General features: G+C 46.0%; 1 long non-coding RNA gene across 1 annotated transcript; it reads right to left on the bottom strand.

Moving 5' to 3' along the window:
* Nucleotides 1-7,084: 7,084 nt before the first annotated feature.
* Nucleotides 7,085-8,091, bottom strand: LOC120718349. The gene is made up of 3 exons (XR_005692454.1): nt 7,791-8,091; nt 7,418-7,628; nt 7,085-7,229 (listed from the first exon to the last, which is right to left on the bottom strand). It is a non-coding gene; the product is annotated as an uncharacterized LOC120718349 (long non-coding RNA).
* Nucleotides 8,092-8,571: the final 480 nt, after the last annotated feature.

Raw genomic sequence — 8,571 nt, 5'->3', positions numbered from 1 at the left:
CTCTGGACCCAGTCATTCCTTTGGCTAAAAAAATTGAATTATTAATTCTGTCAGCAGATGAAAAAAAGATATATAGTCTGGTCTGACCTAAGAGTATTTAGTTTACAGTTTGGACTCTTTAGTCCATCACAAAGACGCTTCACTCCCGTGAGATTCGAGTTACTCAGGTCCAGCTCTCCCAAACTAGAGGACTGAGAACTAAGATCCGAGGACAAAGCTTCACAGCTTCTCTCTGAGAGGTTACAGCCCATCACTCTGAAAAAAAACAAACAACAACAACAAAAAACTGGTAAAGAGTAATCAGGAGTAAAGAACTATTAGATTTAGCAATATTAATGCTATTTTTTCCTCTTGATTTTTAATTAATTGTGACAGTTAGATATATAATGAGATATATATCTCATTTGATCTGACCTGAGAGTTTTACACTCTGGACTCTTCAGTCCATCAGAAAGAGGCTCCTCTCCTGAATCCTGCAGGTTCCTGTTACTCAGGCCCAGCTCTCTGAGATTGGAGGTCTGGGAGCTGAGGACTGAGGACAGAGCTTCACAGTTTGTCTCTGACAGGTTACAAAGACTCAGTCTGAAAAAGCAATGCAGTTTGTGATTAAACAAAACCACTTTATAGAAACAGTGTCCCGATTAAAATGTGTACATAAAGAAAATTAGCCAAAATGTCAACTTAAGAGGAAAATTATTGTTCTCAGGAAAAACCAAAAGTGAAGCAGCAAGTATTTGTATGTGAATTAGGGTATTTTTTTAGCTTTACAGTAAGGCATCCTTTGAGGCGCTCTGCCACAGTTTCTGACACCTGCTGGCCGAGTTGTTGACAACCCATATAGAAAAGAATAGGAAAAACTTATAAAAGACTTGCATCAGCTTTAGCTTGCTTCATATAGTGAATCATATAAGGCTTATATGATTTACTCATGAAAGGGGCCACTTTCTCATTACTTTCATATATTGTTTTAGGAAGTATCCAAAACATATAAGTTTCATTTATATAATTTTTCAAGGGCTCTTATATCTGTTTTCACTCTTGTATGCTTTTTATACAAGTTTCACACAAACTTTACAAAATCAAGATATGATTACTGACATCAGAGGATGATGTACTTACATTCTGCTGATTAAAGTTTATGCATTAGAAATGAAGATCAGATTTTTTGGAATGAAAAGATTGTAAGTGAACCGAATTAGACTAGTAAACCTAAATATATAACATGATAGTGGAATGTCTCCGTATGACATTCTGAAGCCAAAACAGGACAAAGATCCTCTTAACACTAAGGAAACAGGTGCCTGAGGTAGAACCAATGCACACGAACAATGAGGAGGCCCAGTGATGGTCAGGCAGGATGGTTGATCAGCACAACATCACAGCACATAGCCAACCAAATGTCCAGTGGTGAAGTTGCTAGTCTAAAGAGAGCATAGTCAAGTCATCTGAAAGATGATTATACGTTTACTTATGGGCTTATGTGGCAACTAGCTAAGGCCCAGGAAGAACAACCTTGGGATTAGCTAGTTTATGAACAGGAAGCTCAATTTCTGGGGTTGTTGGCATTCTGTCACAATCAATGTTCCCTGTAATTTTTCATGTGTCTGAACGAACACAAACTGTCAGGCGTTGTGTGGAGGCGAGGAGGAAGGAACCCAAACGCAGGACTCGCAGGTAGGTGAAGACTGGTGAAGGTTTATTATAAGGAGTGGATGAACAGAACAGAGGTAGACAATGGCTGGCTGGCTGGCTGGCTGGACGACTGAATGGCTGGCTGACTTAACTGAACTGAACGACATCATCAATGACCCGACACTGAATGGGTAGAACGGAGGGCTTAAATACACAGACTGGTGATAATGAGAGACCAGTGAGTACACAGCTGAACATAATGAACTAATGATAATGGGAAGAGGACTGAACATAATACACACAGACCAAGGCTAACACAATAAAACAGGAAGTGGAACAGGCAGTAGGTAAACAGTGAATGTGAACTGAAAACACTGGGTCACCGACCCAGGAACCCTGACAGTACCCCCCCCCCCCCCCCCCAAAGGCCGGCACCCGACGGCCAAAAGAAAAAAAGAACCAGAACAGGGCGGGCGGAGGGGGCCCAGGACGGAGGGACGGAGTCCACACAGAGACAGTTCAGGAGGGTGGCCACGCGGCCCGAGGCCAAGACAGTTCAGGTGGGCGGCCACGTGGACACAGTTCGGGAGGCCGGCCGCGCGGAAGGCAACGGCGAAGGAGACGACGGAGCAGTTCAGGGGGCCGGCCGCGCGGAGGGCAGCGGCGGCTCTCCGGTGTTAGGCGTGCCGGCCATGGCCCGGTGGGCGCACGACCAGACGAGGCCGGGCCAGACGAGGGCGAAGGCTCTGGGGCCGGGCCAGACGAGGGCGAAGGCTCTGGGGCCGGGCCAGACGAGGGCGAAGGCTCTGGGGCCGGGCCAGACGAGGGCGAAGGCTCTGGGGCCGGGCCAGACGAGGGCGAAGGCTCTGGGGCCGGGCCAGACGAGGGCGAAGGCTCTGGGGCCGGGCCAGACAAGGCAGAGGCAGAGCTAGGTGACAGCGAGGCAGCCGCAGGTGGTGGCTGGACGGGCTCCTCGGGCCCTCCAGCTGACGAGGCATGAGGCTGGTGCGGTTCTCCTGAACCCCCAGCTGACGAGGAAGGTCGCCGGACGGGCTCCTCGGGCCCTCCAGCGAAAATGGTCTCAGGGCCAGCGGGTGCGGAAACCCCTGGCTGGGCAGCAGGGTAGCTCACAGCAGGCTCTGGGTACTGAACAGGTTGGTGGACGGGAGGAGACTGAGCTGCGGGAGACTGAGCGGAAGCTGAACAGCAGGTGAGGGAACTGACAGGAGCGGAAGCTGAACAGCAGGTGAGGGAACTGACAGGAGCGGAAGCTGAACAGCAGGTGAGGGAACTGACAGGAGCGGAAGCTGAACAGCAGGTGAGGGAACTGACAGGAGCGGAAGCTGAACAGCAGGTGAGGCTGACGACGGAGCTGAGGTTGGTGTGGCTAATGGCTGAGCTAAAGAGTGAGCTAGTGAAGGGGACAACAGTGCAGCCTGGGCTAATAAAGCTGGTGCCTGAGCAGGGGACACCTCAGCTAGCCTAACCAGTGATACTGCGAGGGCGTGAAAAGCTGGATCAGGAGGTGGATGAAGGGGTGAAGTAGTAGGTGGACCGGTTAGCTCTTTCGTGCCTCCAGAGCGTGAGGGCACTGGCTGGAGAGCCTCAGCTGAGTCTCTAGGGGGGTCAGGCTGGATCCTGGCCGTCCTCAGCCTAGGCGCTGGGACAGGCACGGGAGGTGGCTGGACACCAGTCACCCCCGCTCGAGAAACCGAAGCGGGTGTGGCGGTAGACTGGGTCGCAGCTGCCCTCCTCCTGGGAGCTGGCACTGGTGTGGGGGTAGACTGACTGACGGGAGTGGAGATAATGACTGGGTGTGTGATGTTAGCAGGTTTATTGGGGATTGTTCTGGTTTTCCTGCCACCACTATTTACAGTCTTTGGGAGAGCAGAGCAGAACAAATCTTCCCAGTCCACAGAATCCTCCAGGAGGGAAACATCCCACGAATCAGAGATGGGGTTATGGTGCGTTTTGAGTGAATAATCAGATGGTGAGTGCGAAAAACAGTCACTGGGACTCACCATCGGGAGTGGCTGAAAGTAGTCCGTTTTATGGCGGCGTGTGCGCCGATTTCTCCGGGAGGAGGAAGCGGGCGGGGTACCCGTCCGAGCCTCTGGCACGGGAGCCTCTGTTGAGCCGAGGTAGAAGACGGAGCCGCTGTGCCGTGGCGAGGTTGAAGGTCCGGTGAATGAGGCAGGTGATGTGTGAGCGTGGAGCGGAGTGGCGAGAGAGGGAGCGGCCGAAGCGCGGCGTGAAACGTCCACTCTCCGCGGCAGATGCTCCGGTGCAGGTGAGGCGGCAGGTGGGGGAACGCGGCGTCTCCGAGGCCCGCCCAGAGCCAAGCGAGTGCCCTCGAAGACGTGCTCTCGCTCCGCGAAGAGCCGCTGTCTCTCCTTGAGTTTTTCTGCCCACAAGGAGAGCGCTACCTCCTGCCGCTCATAGAGGTCCGAGTCCGCTGGGTTCCTAGCGTGTCTTCGTGGCACGGGTCAGGTCATTCTGTCAGGCGTTGTGTGGAGGCGAGGAGGAAGGAACCCAAACGCAGGACTCGCAGGTAGGTGAAGACTGGTGAAGGTTTATTATAAGGAGTGGATGAACAGAACAAAGGTAGACAATGGCTGACTTGACTTAACTGAACGACATCATCAATGACCCGACACTGAATGGGTAGAACCGAGGGCTTAAATACACAGACTGGTGATAATGATGATAATGAGAGACCGGTGAGTACACAGCTGAACATAATGAACTAATGATAATGGGAAGAGGACTGAACATAATACACACAGACCAAGGCTAACACAATAAAACAGGAAGTGGAACAGGCAGTAGGTAAACAGTGAATGTGAACTGAAAACACTGGGTCACCGACCCAGGAACCCTGACACAAACTCCCTTAGCGATCCCTTGGACCACTATGAGCAACAGCAGACGTGTGCACTGTGGTCACGTCAGCATCAAATCCATCCCAGTTACATGGTTTATTAAAATAATCAAATTACAGCATTTACATTTATGTTAGACTATCTTTAATTAACTGCTTTAGAATAAAAAATTAAAAATATCTTGTTCATGACCTGTGTAGTATGTTAGCTCTATAGGAAGTAAAAATAACTTGAACTCCAATTTTGAAAACACAACTTGTTTATTTATTTATTTATTATAAAGCTCTGACTTGTATTATGACTTTGAGTCTGTGGTCTGGGAAAGAGTCCTGTAACTCTGTCTGCAAAATACAGTATATAATGACCAATGTTGGGCAATTAATTATATAGTTACTTCTTTAAAAATAAGTTACTGAGTTTTGCAAACAAAGTTTTTTGCAGCTGTTTACCTAAAAATGCAGCCAAGGCGTTTCTTTGAATAAACATTTCAAACTATTTACAGAACAATCAGCTGTTCTGCATCGAATTTGATGCCACACAAATTATTTGTGTCACTCCAGAAAACAATTTCTGTCCTCTATGAGATAAAGAAGAACAACAGCCTGATACCTGCAGGCCTGACAACAGCAGATGTATCACTGCTGTACACCTGTAACATTAAGCAGTCGTCTCATTGTTCTGACGCACACAACAAAACTATTGACTAAACTACACACTAACTACACAAGATTTGCGCTAAACGTCGCAAATCTCTCACATCTCTAAACACCGCTGTCACACCTAAAACTTCCCCCCGTTTCTTAAGAACTAAATGCCACGTTGTCATTTAATATTTTGATTGGTCGACATGGTACATTTTTCGACCAATAGGAAAGGGTGGGGGGTTTTTTTCTTTTGTTTTTGCTCAAAGTGCGCAATTGCACATGCGCGCAGGTTAGACGGAACATTGGTCACAATCTGTCAAGAATCGCACATTTTGTGGAACCAGGACTGACCCAAAGTGCAGGGTGCAGAAGACATACGGACTAAAAAAAGCAAGCAGTTAATTGACTGATAGAAGTCAGTAAGAAATTAAATATCAAACTGAATAAAAAAACACAACAAAGACTGAAAGGGAGGACAGGACTAACCAGTGTAGAGGAAACAAGGGCGAAGGAAATGAGACAAAGTTGTAGAAAATAAAGACAGTGAGATTTTATTCTTAGAACTGGCAACAGGAACAACAAGCAACATGAGGAAAATGATTCAGTTCACCAGCAGCTGGTGAAATTTGGGTGATTGTACAAGTACTTATGTATGCAGTACAGGGTGGGTCTGCACATTACTTTAATAACAACTGCACCTAGTTTTTTTTTTTGTTTGTCAGAAATGCTGACAATCGTTGCCGCTACATATGCATTAACAGTTGGATTGAGTACTGATGACAATGTAAATGTTTTATATATTTTTCAAACCCCTGCACCATTACAGTTTTTTCAAACTGTGCACACCTGCTTTATGTTAACTAGAATAACCATTTACTAAATAAAGGCATCAGCACATATTTACTTACAGAGATTTATTAGAGGCATTGACCTCTGGCAGCAGCTCCAGAAGAGCGTCCTCTGAAGAAAATGTCTTTGGGTCTCCATATTTTTTTGATGAGACTAAGATTAAGAGCAGAGCTGACCACTGAGCAGGGGAATGATTACGTATGGAGGGACTTCCTGAACTTGTGTACTGTTGGATCTCCTCCACTAGATTCTACCAATCTCCGACCTGTATCCCCCATGTAATGTTTGTGCTATATGTGTAAGGTCGGGGGGGGTCCCCATTTCACTGCAGGGCAACCTGCATGTGACGAATAAAGCTTTGATTGATTGATTGACTAGAGAACGATCATTCAGTTCATTCAGACAGTGGAACAGATTGATGCTTTTCTCTCCAGATAGATTCTCACTGAGCTTCTTCTTGATGTACTGGACGGTTTCCTGATTGTTCTGTGAACTTTTTCCTGTCTGTGTCTGCAGACCTTGTAGGAGACTGACTGGTCTGCAGTGAAAAACCCAGGAGGAAGCGAAGGAACAGGTCCAGGTGTCCGTTTGGACTGTGTAAGGCCTTGTCCACAGCACTCTGGTAGAAGTGAGTCGTTGAAGATTCTGTTGTTTCAGACTTCTGGGAGGTGGTTTGTTGCTCTTCCAGCAGGTTGACTCCAGAGTTGATGAAGGTCAGGTGGACATGAAGAGCAGCCAGAAACTCCTGAACACTCAGATGGACGAAGCAGAACACCTTGTCCTGGTACAGTCCTCTCTCCTCTTTAAAGATCTGTGTGAACACTCCTGCAAACACTGAAAGTGAATGAAAATATGAACTGGATGTCCTGGTTGGCTTTGTCTTCAGCCCAGTCGAGAATGTATTTCTGAGTTAAGACTGTTTTCCCAATACCAGTCACTCCCTTTGTCAGCACTGTTCTGATTTGTTCAAGTCGTCCAGGTGAGGCTTTAAAGATGTCTTCTTCTCTGATTGATGTTTCTGGTCTGTCTCGTTTCCTGGATGCTGCTTCAATCTGTCTGACCTCATGTTCATCATTGACCTCTGCATTCCCTCCCTCTGTGATGTAGAGCTCTGTGTAGATCTGATTCAGAAGGGTTGGGTTTCCTGCTTTAGCGATCCCCTCAAACACACACTGGAACCTCTCCTTTAGTGTAGATTTAAGTTTGTGAGGACAAATGGCATCTAGAAGTTTTAAAAACTGTTTAAAAAAATGTATAGACTATTTAAATTCCATATATCAACATTGTTATGTGTTGTTCTATGTATTTTGAAATTAGTAAATTCTCTATTGAACACCAGCAACTTAGATCTTTAGTGAAATCCAATTTTCATTCATCCAAATGTTTAAATCCTTTTAGAAATCCTCTTACTTCTCTGCAGACGGTCAGCCAGCTCATCAAGCTTCATTCTTCTCGTGAAGTCCAGGGTGATCTTCACAAATGCCTCTCTTCTGCTGCTCCTCCTCTGTTCCTCCTCCTCCTCCCTCTGACTCTCTAAGCATTCTGGGTAACCTGAACTCAGAACCTTCTGGATCTTCTTCAGGTCGTTCTTCACAAAACTGATGATGGTGTCCTCCAGCAACTGGAACAAAATACTTTATGAGTGACCCAATCAGACTGAAATCATGGAGCCAAACATCAGATTTATGTTGGACATACTGACATTCCGATGGTCTACAAAGAGCAGCATGGAGATGACTGTGAACTCAATACATGTAAAAGTAGTTGTTGTACATGTACAGACCGTAAATATGGAGTCCAGGTGTGTTTGATGCTGCTGGGCAGACTGACCACTGGGAACCTCTGAGCTCTCCTGGTCCACACTGTGGAGGAATCATGAGGAATTAGTTCACATGAAATCTGTTCCCAGAGAGACAAAGACCAGAAAAGACACAGATGCTTCTAGTGAATAGAAATTAATTCTTAAACTATACAGGGAGTGGAGAATTATTAGGCAAGTTGTATTTTTGAGGAATAATTTTATTATTGAACAACAACCATGTTCTCAATGAACCCAAAAAACTCATTAATATCAAAGCTGAATGTTTTTGGAAGTAGTTTTTAGTTTGTTTTTAGTTTCAGCTATTTTAGGGGGATATCTGTGTGTGCGCAGGTGACTATTACTGTGCACAATTATTAGGCAACTTAACAAAAAACAAATATATACCCATTTCAATTATTTATTTTTACCAGTGAAACCAATATAACATCTCCACATTCACAAATATACATTTCTGACATTCAAAAACAAAACAAAAACAAATCAGCGACCAATATAGCCACCTTTCTTTGCAAGGACACTCAAAAGCCTGCCATCCATGGATTCTGTCAGTGTTTTGATCTGTTCACCATCAACATTGCTTGCAGCAGCAACCACAGCCTCCCAGACACTGTTCAGAGAGGTGTACTGTTTTCCCTCCTTGTAAATCTCACATTTGATGATGGACCACAGGTTCTCAATGGGGTTCAGATCAGGTGAACAAGGTGGCCATGTCATTAGTTTTTCTTCTTTTATACCCCTTCTT

Source organism: Simochromis diagramma, unplaced genomic scaffold (genome assembly GCF_900408965.1).
Source record: "Simochromis diagramma unplaced genomic scaffold, fSimDia1.1 OVJJ01000514.1, whole genome shotgun sequence".
Lineage (NCBI taxonomy): Eukaryota > Metazoa > Chordata > Actinopteri > Cichliformes > Cichlidae > Simochromis > Simochromis diagramma.
The sequence above is the reverse complement of the archived record's forward strand: the minus strand, read 5'-3'. Positions and strand labels throughout refer to the sequence as shown.